The 14,395-nt window shown below is 52.0% G+C and overlaps 1 pseudogene; it reads left to right on the top strand.

Moving 5' to 3' along the window:
- Positions 1-2,428: 2,428 nt before the first annotated feature.
- Positions 2,429-4,310, top strand: LOC136522706 (exocyst complex component EXO70B2-like; annotated as a pseudogene).
- The last annotated feature ends 10,085 nt before the right edge of the window (positions 4,311-14,395 follow it).

Here is a 14,395-nt window from a genome sequence, read left to right as displayed (position 1 = left end):
CATTGAACATGAAATATATCAAAATTTCCAATTTAAATATGTAAAATCATCAAAAAAAAAGGAGAGAAGCAGCTTTCTTCAATCGAGGATGTGTGCAGGGAGTTGGAGCCATCGTGGCTTCACCAGTAAGGACTGGTGAGTTCGCCAGGTACGAAATGAGGATTGCAGGAGCGAGGCTTGAGGGTGGAGGCAAAGGAACTAATGGATAGGGTGGAGAAGTGGACAGAGCGGTGGTGGAGTGGAACTATGGAGGGCTGGTGGGCAGCAGATGAAGGATTGGGGGTGACGGTGACCAGCGACCAGGTGAGGGGCAACGACGCGGTTCCCAACCTCACAACTTCGTGAGTGGGCGATGGCTGACAGGTTCACGAGATGCGAGATGTGGGAGTAATAGGGACGATACATAAGGAACGTCCCCATACCCATTGGGGATGAATTTTTGCCCGTTAAGATCCCCGCGGAGAGAGATATGATCCCTAAGGATGGCAACGGGGCGGACACGCGCCCGAAACCCGCCAACAAAACCCGCCCCGAATCTGAACCATGATTCGGGTGAAAATTCACCCCCCCCCCCCCACCCCGAACCCGACGGGGACCCGAAACCCAACGGGGGACCCGAGACCCGAGTTGCAGCAACACAGACTGCAGGCAAATCCGCAGGAGCGCTGAGGGGAGATGGTCGCGACACGTGGTGGCAGAGGTTGAGGTCGTGGTCTCTAGGCTTCCATGGAGATGCGTTGCGCCTCCGTGGCCTACTAACCTTGAGTCGCGACAAGATGCGATGTGCCTCCGTGGCCTTGAGACGTGGCGACCGGTGAGCAATGCGAGAGGCGCCGAGCGGGTGGAGCTGCGAGCCACGTCCCACGGCGAAGGCCGGAGGCGCGCGCCCTGCGGAGGCTCACGCTCGACTGGCAAAGCGGAGGCTCGCTGCGCGCAAAGTGCTAGAGGCGGCGGCGGAACAGTGCCACGGCCCACGGCAAAAGCGAGCGCCCTGCGGAAGTACGTCAGATGCGCGGGTAGGGGGTGCTGCGCAGGGTGCGGGCTGAGTGGCAGGTGAAGGGGAGTGGGGAGAGGAGTCAATCAGTCAACTGAGTCTGGAATATATACCTAGGGTTACAAAATGTCGGGTCCCGACGGGCACCCGCGGGGGAGAAACAAAACCCGCCCCGACCCGCCCTATTTTAGGTCCCCGAACCCACAAACCCGCCGGGCGAAAATCAGACCCGCCCCTACCCCCACCGGGTCTGAAACCCACGGGTTTCGAGTCAAAACCTGACCCGTTGCCGTCCTTAATGATCACATCCCCGTCTCCTAATGGATCAAATACTTGTCGGGTATCGAGGCCCATTGCCACCCCTAGTCCTAGTAGTGTGGTCCCTTATCCCCACCCCCACCCCACCGCCCCCACGTCGCTCCGTGTTGGCAGGCGGGATGACGTGGGCATAGAGTGAGCTATTTTAAATTGATTTAATTTTATGACCAGACAACATTACCAATAACCCCTAGTAAAATGACTTCTAGAGGTGATCGGTAATTTTGTCCGTCCCTGTTAATGCTTGATTTTTGTGAGACCCATGTGTAGCAAGAGTTGCAAAAACCGCTTCTAAATTCTATTTTAACCGCGGCTAAACATATTTTTGTATAGTAGTGAAAGGAGTTCTACCAACAGAAAAAAAGTGCAACTTATATAAATTTCGACTAACAATTATTCAAATCATATACAAAGAGGAGCCTGTGATCCTCTTTGAGGCGAGTCAAATAGCCAATGCCCGATAGCCGCGCCCACTCGCACCTGGCCTTGGGCCCTCGGCCGGCGTCTCGGCGGCTGGTCTGGTGAGGCCTGGTAGCTATGATCCGCCAGATGCTCAGAAGTCAGAACAGAGCAATCACGGTGACTGGCGAAGGCGAGGCCGACGGAGAAGACAGCCGAAAGGGAAGGGGGTGCTTGGTTGGTGCACAAGACTCGCTCGTCGAGTCCACGCCCCCGCGTGTTGGTGTTTCTTCCGTGAATTGCCTCCGTGCTTGCCTGGATATTTTGTTAGTCTACAGTCTCAGCCCGTGTTTAGTTGGTTAAATTTTAGAATTTGGGTTACTGTAACACTTTCGTTTTTATTTGGCAACTAGTGTTCAATCATGGACTAATTAGACTCAAAACGTTCGTTTTGCGATTTTCAACCAAACTGTGCAATTAGTTTTTTTTCGTCTACATTTAATGTTCCATACACGTATCGCAATATTTGATGTGATGACTATTGTAGCACTTTTTGAGAATTTGGGTTTGGAACTAAATGCGGCCTTCAGTCCAGCTTATCCGATCCAGTGGAAAAACGCGTGGAGCCAGAAGATGCAAGCGACTCGCACCAGTCAATGCCACGGCCACTGCTTTCGTTGCAACACATGAACACAACTGGTCTGCAGCCGAGAAAACTATCCAAAGCCGTAGACGCTGCCCGTTGCTGCGTGCGTTGACATGTAGACTTCGCGTGCCTCGCTGGAAGTAGCTGCTGCGGCGCATCTTGCAGGCCGTTCGCCATCTACACGCGCCGCGCGTCAAGATGGAGCACGGCGGCAGGTTCGGCCCCGCCGGCGGCTACGACAACAGCAGCAGCGGTGGCAGCAGCCCGGCGGCGTCCCCGCGCTCCGGCCCCTCGGACAGCGACGGCTCCAGCAGCAGCAACGCCGACGAGTTCTGCCCCGAACCTTACCCGAGTGTACCCGTGTTCCACCACCACGGCGCCGCCGCCGCCTCCCGCGACGAGGCCGACCGCGCTGGCCGCCAACTGGTGACCGTGGCCGAGTCGTCCGCTTGCGTGCTGGACGACATCGACAGGCACCAGCAGCGCATGCTCGCCCTCCTCCCGGCCTTCTCCTCTCCCGCCAGGCCCCGCGCGCGCGCGGACGCCTTGTCTCGCTGGCTCGCCGGGTTCGGTGCCGGCTGGGTGCTGGACACGGGCACGTTAGGCGGGGGCCAGCACGGTGGTGGTGGTCTCCTCTCGCGGCGGGAGGTCGGGAGGAGGGTCAGGGCGTGGGCGCAGGCGCTGAGCGCCATGGAGCACGCATTCCGCCTTCGCCACCAGAAGCTTATGGCCGCGCAGGTGGTCGCTATGGGGGAGCTCGCGGCCGCGAGCGCCGGAGCGATGCTGACGCTGGCCGGCGCCGTGGCCGCGCTCGGGAGCTCCCCGTCGAAGCTGCTGGCGGTGCTCGACGTGTACATCCCGGTGTCGGAGGCGTTCCCCGTCCTCGCGAGGCTCTTCTCCTGGGGCCCCCGCGCACCCGGTCTCGGTCGCCGCCGAGGCCGCGCTCGCTGGGCTGGTGGACGCGGCCCGGCGCTGCAGGCGCGACCTCCGGACGTCGTTCATAAGGTCGCACTACCCGTGGCGGATGCCACAGGGTGGCGAGGTGCACCCGTGCGTCGGATTCTGGATGGGCTACTTTCGCTGCCTGCTGCGCAACCGCATCTCCCTCTACTTCGTCCTCGCCGCCGCCGACGACGACAGTGACAGCGACAGCGAAGCACGGCCGCCGCCGCGCGCGCCAGCTGGCGGCGGCGGCCTCGGCCTGGTGGGGGAGCTCATATCGTGCCTGGAGGCCGTGCTGGAGGAGAAGTCTGCCGCGCTAGCGTTTCCGGGGCTGAGGCAGGTCTTCATGCTCAACAACACGTTCGCCATCGTGCGCCGCACGGTGCGCTCCGACCTCAAGCTGTTCCTGCCGCCGGGGTGGGTTCGCGTCCGCGAGGAGCGCATGGAAGGCTACATCAAAAGCTACATGGACGCGTCGTGGAAACCCGTCGTGTCTCGCTTGGACGGCGGCGGCACCAAGACCAAGTCTGGCGCTGCTCTCCGGCGCCGAAGCAATCGGCTGAGTGCGTTCTACACGGCGTTGGAGAACACCTGCAGCGCGCAGAGATGCTGGAAGGTGCCCAACCCGGTGATCCGGGGAATCCTCCGGAAGACTGTTGCAGAGAATGTTGTGCCCGTGTATCGACGGTACTTGGAAGACCATCCGGAGGTAGAGGTGGCCAAAGGGCGCACCGTGGAGGAGCTGGAGCAGCACTTGTCAGATTTGTTTGAAGGATAGAAGGTGGATGCATGGAATATATTTTGGCCTTGATCGGCTGCACTCGTATTCATCTCATTTCGCGTGTGGTAGACTAAACACGTAGAATGGAGTGAATACCAATGCAGCTATACAAGTAAAGTGAGTAAGGCTGTGTTTAGTTGGGGAAAGTTTGGGATTTTGGTTACTGTAGTATTTTCGTTTTTATTTGTCAATTAGTATTCAATTATGGACTAATTATGCTCAAAACGTTCGTCTCGCGATTTCCAACCAAACTGTGCAATTAGTTTTTTTTCGTTTACATTTAATGCTCCATGCACATATCGCAAGATTCGATGTGATGGCTACTGTAACATTTTTTGAAAAAACTTTTTGAAACTAAACAAGGCCTAATATTCATGCACAAATTTTTTTCTAGTATTTTGAGGTGTACAAGTACAAGTACAAGTACAGGAGGAGGGCATTGAATGTTAGTCTTTGAAACATTGCCTTGTAAAGTTCTAAAAGAAATCTTGTATATTTAGAATATATATAGTAAGATCAACTACAAGAAGCTCTTTATATTCTTCCATATTAATAGGAATATAAATTTTGATGAAAAAAGTTCCCCCAACAACTTATTCAACTAGATCCCCAACTGTTGCCATACACTTTTCTTGGTTTCTGGCTAGGCAAAGATGCAAAGTGAGGTTAACTCTCTAAAGTCTGCATAGATATAAGATATAAGGAAACTGTTAGAGGGTGATAAGCTATGGAGACCAATTTTTGTTCAAATGACTATCTAAACGAGGATTTATAGAATAAGACTAATGGATAACAAGGAATTAGCTTTGACCTAAGAAAAAAAAATGAGTTCATGTTGACTTACTCCATAATATTTAATCGATTTGGATAAATAAATGTCAAAAAAATGTTTTCGCAAGTCGGAAATATTTTTTAAATATAAGTTCACAATCAAAGATCTGGGGAAAATGTCCCAAAATAATCTAGAGAGACTATTCTGGTAAAAAGATTTAGGAAAAAAGTTCCAATGAAAAATGTTTAACAAAAAAAGTTCAGATAAGAATGTTTGACAAGGAGTCTCAAAATATTGGGAAAACATTTTATAAGAGCTCTTAAGGAACCTTTTGTTTGGTTGGAAAAGTTGTTTCATTTTTCTGCGTATTAAGAACTTCTCTATTCTCCTTTCACAAACCTTTTTCAGCCTTTTCATCAATCATTATCCCAATATTTTGTGCAGACTCCTTGTCAAACTTTTTTCTCTAAACTTTTTTGTTAAAAATTTTAGTCGTGGCATTTTTCTTGAGTTTTTTTTAAGTTTTTCATGATTGTTTTCTTATAAAAGAATCACTAGACTTTTCTATTGAAACTTTTAAACTATTTTTCACATTTGTCAAAATAGGCATTTTTAATCATAATTATATTGCTAAATTAGAAAATACAATGAAAATAAATTCAAAAAGAAATTCAATAATACAAAAGAAAAACATATAGGAACCTAAGAGCATTTTCGTGAGCTCCTTAAAACACCTATCCAATTTGGGTCTTTGCCAAAAAGGAAAAAAAAATTGCGCCCCAATAGTTTTGTACAATAACTCTATAAGATAGACACTTGATTAATCTCACATCCAACTCAAAGATATGTGGGAAAAAAACTCAAAGATATGGCCTCGTTCGGCTTATCCTATATCCGACTTGTTTGGCTTCTTTTTTTAGCCGGAACAGTGTTTTTCTCTCACAATAATTCAGTTAGAATAGTATTTTTCAGCCAATTTCAGCCAAAATTCAACCAGCCGAACAGGCCTATGTGTGGCCACCATTTTTGCACTACAGGTCCAAATGGGCACTCCTTGATCCCTCCCCCAGGGTTTCACCTACTACTCGGTTTTCGAGATTCAGAAAACTAGCTATCGGAGAAATGTATAAATAACGGTAACAATCAAGCAGCCTGTTCGGCCGGTACTGGTTTACTGTGAGAGGAAAATACTATTGGCTGGCTGATAAGTCCTGGCTGAAACCAACAAGCGAACAGGCTGAAGATCTCCGTATGTCCGGATGGCTTCCATTAAAAAAAACGGACGCCCATTGGCCCAATATGATAAAACCCTAGCCCCCAACCCCCACGCTCCCACCCATAGGCCCTAGACTTCCCCCATCCGCCAGTCTGTGCCGACGTAGCTGTAATCGCATGCACGCTCAGTTGTTCCCCTTCTGAGCTACCGCACGCGGCACACGCGTAAGTCGCTCAGCGTCTGCTGCTCGCTAGGGCCTTGCAATCGCTTTACATACTCCCTTGCAAGCCAATGCACAGCAGCAAGCATTAGCTTTTGTTTTTTTCTTAAATTTTCTAAACCAGCATCAAATCATCTGTCTTCTTATTTATTTTACTTTTCCCAAATTAGTATCCGTTTCTGTCTTTTGCTGGACAAATAACCTCAACAGAAACAAAAAAATTTAAGTTAGCTCGCGAGCCAAATGAGCCAGCTCAAGCTACCAAGCGAACCAAGCCGAGCTAAGCTTCTGGCTCGTTAGTATAAAGAGTTGAGTCAAGCCAGCTTGATAACGAGCCGAGCCATAACGAGCCAAGCTGGCTCGATATCTAGCCCTATCCGCCACCGGCGGCGGCCCTCCTCCACCCTAGCAGGCGTGACCTCCCATCTCTTCCATAGCCGTCGTCATCTTCCTACTAGCACGCTCATCTTCCTTGCCTCCGCCCGCGCTACGTGGGCGTCATCCTCCATCCTCGGTAGCTCCGGCGCCCGATTTGTTGTTGGCTTGGCCGACGCGACCTCTTATCAGCCGTCGTCCACCATCCTCGGCCATCAATTGGCCAGAACCGACCGTATTCCCACTGTCGGTGCAGAAAGTGACCAACACGTAAATATTTGTAGTTTTGCCATACGTTGTGATTGGATGTGACCTAGCACTCAATGACATAGGATTTATACTGGTTCAGGCAACATGCCCTACATCCAGTTTGAGTCGGTCGGTGACTTTATTCCTGAACCCAGGTACTCGAAGTTTGTTGTGGGGTTATAAATGGAAGGGAGAAAGATGGGGGGTGCAAGAGGTCCGGTCAGACTCTGGCCTGAAGGGCCAAGAGTGTAGGGAGCTCCGCTATGTGCTAAGTGTTCAAGCATGTGCTCGAGGTTTGAACCTAGTGGTTCTTGTTGTGGTGTGTGAGTGAACTGATCGATCGCTCTTTTTGGGAGAGAGCGCATCCCCTTTTATAGATGAAGGGGATGGCCTTACAAGTGAGAGAGGGAGAGTGTACGTATGATAAGTCTTGTTGCCCACGCCGTCGGGTACAAGATGATTGTAGGTGGCCATAACACTGTTAATGTCAGATGCATACGGGAGGTTGTGTCGTCTCCTAGTATGGCAGACGTCGGTGCATGTCATACTATTGATGCCCGGAGGCATGTAGGGGGTTTTACCATGTTTGCCTGATATGGTAAATGTCAACGCCCACAACACTGTTGATGCCTAGAGGCATGTGGGGGAGCCTTACCGTGTTTGTCTAGTATGGGAGTTGATGGCACCCACAACACTATAGGGAAAATGTCGACGCCCACAATACTGCTTGGGTTCTGACATGCCAGGAAGGTTGCAGGGTACTGTCCTATAGGTGTACAGGGTATGGTCCTCGGTATTATAGTTGACTTGAGTGCCCTACCTTACCTTCTCTGTCCGTTTCCTGGTCCTCACCGAGCGGGCGTCCCGGGTCGGTTAGTCCTAGTCGGTTCTGATTGTGCCTGTCGGAGAAGAGCTATAAGTAGGGGTTCGATGCATCCCTGGTCGAAGATGCGGGTTGGAGTCGAAAGTGGTGTTTGGCTAGGCCTCCTGATCGGAGAGGCGGGCCAGAGGCAAAAGCGAGCATTGTTCCCTTTTGGCCAGTCCTTCCAGTCAGAGAGGCAGGCCGGAGTCAAAAGCGAGCGCTATTCCTCCTTAGCGAGGCCTTCCGATCAGAGATTGGATCGCCCTTCTGGCCTATCATTTAGGTATTTGGGCCAGCCCAGGAGTTTGCGCGTCGTTCGCAACGTTTTCTACTGGGAAGCTAGTCCATGTGGGACCCCGGGTTTATGAACCCGATAGGAGCCCTTGAGCCCCCGGGCGATTCAGGTAGAATCATCTAGGGGATTTTTTTGTCTTGATGGTGGGTGTGCGCGAGCGCACCCGCGGGTGTAGCCCTTGAGCCCCCGGGTGATTCAGGTAGAATCGTCTAGGGATATTTTGTTTTGTCAGTGGTGGAACTGTTTGTTTGATAGCGGGTGCGCGCGTGCGCACCTACGGGTGTAGCCCCTAAGCCCTCGGATGATTTAGGTAGAGTCGCCGGGGGGGTTTTGTCAGCGGGCATGTGTGCGTGCACCTTGGTCGAGACAGAGTCATCAACCAAGGCGTCGGGCGTAGCCGAGGCGGTTTTAGGGATCGGGCGAAAAGGAGTCGTGGATCCTAGCATCGAGCGTAGCCGAGAGATCGAGCGAGGTGGACTCACGGACCCATCATGCACAGCCATGGAAGTTTTTAGGGATCGAGCGAGATGGAGCTCGCGGATCCTGGCATCGAGCACAGCTGAGGGATCGGGCAAGGCAGACTCATGGACCCATCGTGCGCAGACGAGGCAATTTTTAGGGATCGGGTGAGACAGAGCTCATGGATCCTGGTGTTGGGCATAGCTGAGGGATCAGGCGAGGTAGACTCATGGACCCATCATGCGTAGCCAAGGCAATTTTTAGGGATCAGGCGAGACAGAGCTCGTGGATCCTAGCATCGGGCGCAGCCGAGGGATCGGACGAGACAGACTCACGGAGCCGTCGTGCGTAGCCAAGGAAGTTTTTAGGGATCGGATGAGACAGAGTCATGGATCCTAGCATCGGGCGTAGCCGAGAGATCGAGTGAGGCGGACTCGCAGACCCATCGTGTGCAACCAAGGCAGTTTTTAGGGATCAGGCGAGATGGAGCTCGTGGATCCTGGCGTGGGGCGCAACCGAGGGATCAGGCAAGGCAGACCCGTCATGCGCAGCCGAGGCAATTTTTAGGGATTGGGCGAGATGGAGCTCGTGGATCCTGGTGTCGGGCGTAGCCGAGGTAGTTTTAGGGATCGAGCGAGACAGAGCTTGTGGATCCTAGCGTCGGGCGCAGCCGAGGTAGTTTAGGGATCAAGCGAGATGGAGCTCATGGATCCTGGCATCGTGCGCAGCCGAGGCAGTTTAGGGATCAGGCGAGACGGAGCTTGTGGATCCTGGCATCAGGCGTAGCCGAGGTAGTTTTAGGAATCGAGCGAGACAGAGCTCATGGATCCTGGTGTCGGATGTAGCCGAGGCAGTTTAGGGATCAGGCAAGATGGAGCTCACGGATCCTGGTGTCGGGCATAGCTGAGGCGGTTTAGGTGTCTTGAGCCCCTAAGCCCCATTAGGCTTTGGTAGGGGTCGGTTGAGTTTTGTACGTTACCCCGTCCGTGGTTTCTTGCAATCGAAGGGGCCGAGCTAACATCGCTTGCCTCGATGGCTTGAGCGACGTGCTCGGTGAGCTCGCTAACGGGCACGTTCGAGTAAAGTCTAGGTCCATCGTTCGTGACAGGGTAGACATAGCCCTCATGTGGCACTCCACTGCTTCTTAACCTACAACCTGGTAGATGTCTAGGTCATTTCGGAGACCGACCCGGGTGGCCCGCTGGCCTCCCCTCGATGGATATTCTATGGGTTTGGCGAGAGGTTAGGATCAAACAAGAAGGTTGAGATGACCCTGTCTGCTTTGGGGTAGACTAGGCAAGGGCCGCTCGGGGCTCATCTACGTTTTCTCCCCTGGCTCTGTTTGACGCAAGGTAGCCTCGAGCCCTTCGTGGGCCAGCCTTTGAACCCGGCCGGTCGTTGCTCATGTTGAATGAGGCAACTGACGCTTTATGATGCAACACGGAGCGTTGTGATGCATTTAACTGCACATGCGATGCCTCGGATGTATGGAATGAATGAATGTGTGTATAGATGAATGAATGATTATATAAAGAAATAGTGGGGGTTTGGTAATGTTACCTTGATGACTTGAGTGACGGGGTTTGAGGAGCTCCAATCGGAAATGTCCAACCAGGATTCACGCTTGTCGTTCGTGACAGAGTCGGCATGGCCCACATGGGGCATCCCTTTACTCCTTACCTATCTCTCATCGTTTGCCTAAGCCGTTCGATCGACTCAGGAATCCTGATGGTCTCTCCTAGGCGGAGATCCCATGGTTGGGCCTTTCCAAGTCTCGCCTAGGAAGGTGGAGGGCCGGCTACGTGTGGTGGTGCTTTGTTTCTCGTGCCCGGCATGCGGTAGTGGTAGGCCATACCCAGGCCACATCCCGTCTGACCAGGCACCATTCTGTTGGGCAGGGTGTGTCCCATCGATCAGGGCACGTCCTGTCGTTTCCCATCCACATTGAATGGGGGAAGGGAGAAGGTTTTTCACCCCAATCCTTTGCCCCTCTTCAACTGTTGCATCTCCTCCTTAAATAGGGGAAGGGAGAGGGAAAGGAGAACTCATAGACCCATTTGTGATTTAGGAGCGCAATGTCGAGGTGGAGGTCATCCAGCATAGATGAGGTGGTGTTGGCCGTCTTCACTGAGAAGGGGCTGCTTCCACCAAAGGAGGTGGCGCTCTGGAGGGTATTGCGTGTCGCCGGCTTCATCACCGTCTATGAGGCTTTCATTGGGATGGAGCCACACATGGACTCCTTCTGGCGAATGTTCTTCGGGAGAGTCTTGTCGGAGGGGAAGATGCTCAAGACCGTACTGGTGGGGGGTTTCACCCTTGCAGCCGCTTAGGTTGGCTAGTTCATAAAGTTTGATGTGACATCTTTCGACCACGGCGGCCATACTTTGGTGGGTAGCGTCCCTATCCAGGAGCTGCCTTGACTGCATGAGAAGGTTTGGAGCTCCATGCTCTTCTGCTAAGCCTCTATGGGTGCGAGGCCCTTGAGGTACCTGTTGCACTCGCCGAAGTCGAGGGAGCGAAATGGGGCAGGGCCCTTGCGGTGGTGGTTATGTCCAGCAGCATGTGTCGTGGCCTCACCTTTGGCCTCAGCCGATGCTGCCGAGCGGCCATAGTAGCATTTGAAGTAGAAGTAGTCAGTAAATGTAATCGTTAAGTTTGTGGGGGAGCCCCAGTGTGAATAGTTTTTATATCAATAAATACATCAGTTCTGCTTTGTGATAGAATCACTATCCGTTCCTTGTTTTTTATCCTAGCATAGCTTTGTTCTTATCCTTTCTTTTTCACACCTGTCCGTTCATTCCGTAGGTTGCAACTTTAAGAACCCAGGCATGGCCCGCAAGGCTCTGCTCATAACCATAGGTCATGGCAGGGTGCGCTCAGTCAGGAGTAAAAACAAAGTTACGTAGGGTAATCAAAGGAATTGAATGCCCTTTTGTTCGGGCGTCACTCTTTCGTTCGGGTGAAATTTTTTTACCATGTGATAGTAAAAAAAGAGAGGTGGTATTGTACCCTCATGGAGCCCCCGAGCGATCGGGGCCAAAAGTGTTCGGTCTAGGGTGCTTTATAGGAGCAAGTGTTTGAATAAAAACAGTAAGACCAAATTAAGGGGGAAAACAACATAGCTGTTCAATGTTCCAAGTGTTGGTGAGAATGTTGTCGTTGTCGTCCTTCAGTCAATAGGTGCCTGGTCAGATCACCTCAATCATTGTATAGGGACCTTCCTATGGTGGAGAGAGTTTGTGTTTCTCCTTCATTGATTGGGTCCTCCGGAGTACGAGATCACCGACTTTGAGTATCCTCCCCTTGATCTTCCTTTTGTGGTACCTGCGGAGAGTTTGTTGGTAGCAGGTGCAGCGGATGACGATCGTCTCATGGGCCTCCTCAAGCAGGTCAACTATGTCTTGCTGAGCCTCTATGGCTCGGTCGCAGTTGAAAGCCTTCACTCTTGGGGCACCGTGGTTGAGGTTGGAGGGCAGCACTGCTTTAGCTCTATAGGCCAGGAAGAAGGGTGTGAACCTTATGGATTGGTTTGGGGTCATTCTCAGGCTCTAGAGGATCGCTAGGACCTCTACAACCCATCGCTCGGCGTACTTGTTGAGTTGGTCAAAGATGTGTGGCTTAAGTCCTTGGAGGACCATGCCATGGGCATGCTCGACCTGACCGTTAGTACGTGGATATCCGACCGAGGCTCAGTTAATCCTGATGTTGTATCCATCACTAAAGTCCAGGAATTTCTTCCCAGTGAAGTTAGTTCTGTGGTCAGTGATGATATAGTTAGGAATGTCAAACCGGTAGATGATGTCAAGGAAGAATTTGACCGCCTCTTCTAAGCAGATGTTGGTGATGGGCTTAGCCTCTATCCACTTGGTGAACTTGTCAACCGCTACGAGTAGGTGAGTGAAGATGCTCAGGCATTTTTTGAGGGGTCCTACCATGTTGAGGCCCCAGATGGCGAACATCCAGGTGATGGGGATGGTTTGAAGCTCATGTGCTGGCAAATGAGTTTGTCGAGCATAGAATTAGCATCCCTCACACCTGCGGATGACCTCCTCTGCATCTCATAGTGCAGTGGGCCAGTAAAAACCTTAGCAAAAGGATTTTTTGACCCATGACCTTAGGGCCACATGATGTCCGTAGATCCCGGCATGGACCTCGAGGAGGAGCTACATCCCCTGGTTGGTAAGGATGCACTTCATGAGCACCCCCGATGGACTCCATTTGTAGAGTTTGTCACCAAGCACGATGAAGGTCTTAGCACGTCGAGTGATCTGTCAGGCTTCAGTTCTTTCGGGTGGGAGAACCTCCTCGAGGAGGTAGGCGAGGAGCTACGCTCGCCAATCGGTTTGATTGAGTGCCAATACGGCAGAGTTGGCGGACGACGTTGTCATGGAGGCACTAGGGTCAGAGCCCTCGAGCACCAGGTTGGCATTGGGGTGTGTCTGGCTCGGACCTTCCAAGATGCAGGCGGATGGCTCATGGAGATCGTTGATGAAGATCCCGCTTGGAGATGAATCCCTCCTGGCGACCAATTTTGCGAGAAAATCGGCGGCATCATTGTCCTTTTGGGGGACATGATGCAGCTCGATCCCCTAGAATTTGTCCTTAAGCTTATGCACCTCCTGGCAGTATGCTGCCATGAGGGGGTTTTTGTAGGAGGACTCCTTCATGACTTGGTCGACGACCAACTCTGAGTCACCGCGGATGTAGAGTCACGTAGCACCGAGCTCGATGGCGATGCGTAGCCCATTGATAAGGGCCTCATATTCCATGGCGTTGTTTGGGGGCTGAGAAATGGAGGCGAATGGCATAGCAGAGCCTGCCCCCATCTGGGGAGATTAGAACCACTCAAGCCCCCAAGCTAGGCGCCATTATGGACCTGTCGAAGTACATTGTCCAGTACTTGTGGGTGACATCCGGGGTTGGTAGCTGGACCTCCATCCATTCGATGACAAAATCCATGAGAGCCTGAGATTTAATAGCAGTATGGGGCATATACCTGATGTCGTGGCCCATGAGTTTGAGTGCCCACTTGGAGATCCGTCCTATGGTGTCATGGTTGCAGATGATGTCTCTGAGCGGGTATGAAGTGATGACCGTGACTTCGTGGTCAGTAAAGTAATGCAGGAGCTTCTAGGTCACCATCAGCATGTCATATAAGAGTTTCTACACCTGGGGGTACTAGACCTTGGGGTTGGTGAGTACCTCCTCGATGAAGTATATGGGTCGTTGGACCTTAAGGTGGTGTCCCAGCTCCTCCCTTTCGACGACCAGAGCGGCGCTCACCACATGGTTGCTTGCTACGACATAGAGGAGGAGGGGTTCTCCTCGTTTGGGAGCGACGAGGATTGGGGCTGATGTTAGTGATGCTTTGAGGCTCTCTAGAGCCCACTGAGCTTCCTCAGTCTAGATGAAGGCATCCGTCTTTTTGAGAAGCTTGTAGAGTGGCATCCCCCGTTCACCGAGCTGGGAGATGAATCGGCTTAGGGAAGCCAGACAATCAGCGAGCCTTTGTACGCCCTTAATGTTGCATATAGGGCCCATGTTGGAGATGGCCGTGATCTTTTTGGGGTTGGCATTGATGCCATGCTCGGACACAATATATCCAAGCAGCTTCCCCTTCAGAACCCCAAAAACACATTTCTCGGGATTTAATCTGATGTTGAACCTTCGGAGGTTCACGAACGTTGCGGCCAAGTTTGCGATCAGGTCGCAAGCTTGAGCCGTTTTGACCACTATGTCATCAACATAGACGACGATTGTTGGTTTTGACCGCTCGGCTTGATCAAGCGGGTCGATTTGGTCGACGAAGCATTGCTACATTGTGGGGGGTATGACCCCGGATACCCACGGCAGACCACATGGGCTAT

The sequence above is a fragment of the Miscanthus floridulus genome, chromosome 18 (genome assembly GCF_019320115.1).
Source record: "Miscanthus floridulus cultivar M001 chromosome 18, ASM1932011v1, whole genome shotgun sequence".
Classification (NCBI taxonomy): domain Eukaryota; kingdom Viridiplantae; phylum Streptophyta; class Magnoliopsida; order Poales; family Poaceae; genus Miscanthus; species Miscanthus floridulus.
This window is presented reverse-complemented; position numbering and strand designations above follow the sequence as displayed.